The 1,967-nt window shown below is 36.5% G+C and overlaps 1 protein-coding gene across 1 annotated transcript in view; it reads left to right on the forward strand.

The window, feature by feature from the left end:
* The window catches only part of ksr2 (kinase suppressor of ras 2), a 66,992-nt gene extending 66,586 nt beyond the window's left edge, over positions 1 to 406 (forward strand). The window contains exon 21 of the mRNA XM_031570758.1: positions 1 to 406. This exon is cut by the window's left edge and continues 826 nt beyond it. The gene's annotated coding sequence lies outside the window, so the exon portion shown is untranslated.
* Positions 407 to 1,967: the final 1,561 nt, after the last annotated feature.

The following is a 1,967-nucleotide window of genomic DNA, read 5'->3' on the forward strand; positions in this document are numbered from 1 at the left end:
CTGAGCTTTACTCTTAAAGAGGCGATACTGCGTATCCTATCTATTGCTGAATGTGAATTAGCCCCCCCCCCCCCCCCCCAACTATTTTTCGGGGAATATTGTAGGACAGGTCATTCTGACCTAGTCATTATGTCATGTCTCATTGTCTTCACAAAAGACACTGAGAGCATTTTGAGTAGTTGCCGTCCTGTTAGCCGTACCCTCAGGTGATGACAAACACAAAGAGCCCTGCTAAACAGCCCCTTGCTCCAAATGTGAGTATGACACTTGAAATGTAACATTATTACTGTGACTAACTCGTGAATCAGTTTAACGAGATGCTGTTACTGAGCCTAAAGACAACACATCCTTTTTATGTACACACACACACACACACACACACACACACACACACACACACATGCACACACACACACACACACACACACACACACACACACACATACACACACACACACACACACACACACACACACACACACACACACACACACACACACACACACACACACACACACTATTTCACCACTGCTGATTACGCATATTATGAGATTCATTTCATTTTAAGTGCAGTGTGTACTTGGTCTTGTATACACCTGATCCAGTACATCGGTGGAGGAGCACTTTTCATCATCAGTTCATTTGTACATTGCGAAACTATACATCTAGTAACCAAGACTGTTGCATGCCTGAAGTGTCAGAGTATTCAGTACATATCATTATATCAAGGCCAATTTTATAAGTATTTTCATGAGGTTTCACCAGAGTTTTAACTTTAACAATGAATCATATCTTTGTAGGCAGTACTGGCTTTAAAAGTACTGCAAACAGCTTTCTTTGGAATACAACGCCAATGTCCTCTAGTATAGACAATCTGCTCATGTGAGATGCTACTAAGACTACACATAGTACAGTGTGAGTGTCACAAATGCATACAAATATTTGCTGCTGTTTCTTGGAGTACACAAGTCTATTTTGAGATCACTGGAAATCAGACATTGTACGTTGATCATCTATATTTGTACAATTTAGTACTTACTTCTGAATGCATGAAATGCTTTATGAAGGATCCAGTCAGCTGTTGCTGTTGTACGCTGAGAGACAACCTTCAAATTCTATCTGTCTGTATATACTTACATATACATATACTCATATATATGTATATATATATATATATATATATATGTGTGTGTATATATATATATAAATATATGACATATGTAAAGAGAAATACTTTTAGTTTTCTTTTGTTCAATGTAGTTGCACTGACGGGAGTATAGATAAAGATCACAGATTCTGCGACAGCTGAGCCATTAAAAAAAAATATATTATTCTTCTCCCTTTGCAGGCCATGTAAAATGAAAATATATAATTTATGTTTCAGAGAATGATTGTAACATTATATTTATACATCCATGGTACTTTTTGGTGAAAAAGGAATTGAATACGGAATAGAGGAATGGTCATTATCATCATGATAGTGCTAAGCTGAGGAAAAAAAGACCTGTTAAAGACCTGGAAGGATAGGCAGATTCTGTATATCAGTATCCCATCGCCCATCTGACCTCATGCTGTTCTGCTGTACAAAAAAATGTGTTTCATTTTCTGAATGTATGAATTGTTGCGCTGTTGTTATGACATCCTTTTCTTTTCTTCTTCTTTTCGAAGATCTTGAACCATTTTCCTATATTGTTCTGTGCTGTTTTTTGCAGTTTTTTTTGTGTTGGTTTTCTAATTCTTTGGTGTTTCTTTATGGATCAGTCTTTGTATTGTACAGTGTAGTTTTCAACACGCTTGTATTTTCTGATGCCTTATAGTTCACAGCTTAGTGACTGGTAGAGTTATCACAATCTCCTTATCTGCACTCATCCTCTCAAAAAATGTATGACAATAAAAACGTTTTCATTTTGGAATTTTTTCATGTTTAAGTTGTCATTATTATGAAACTCCCTTATTCTTTTGTCACA

Source organism: Clupea harengus, chromosome 7, assembly GCF_900700415.2.
Source record: "Clupea harengus chromosome 7, Ch_v2.0.2, whole genome shotgun sequence".
Lineage (NCBI taxonomy): Eukaryota > Metazoa > Chordata > Actinopteri > Clupeiformes > Clupeidae > Clupea > Clupea harengus.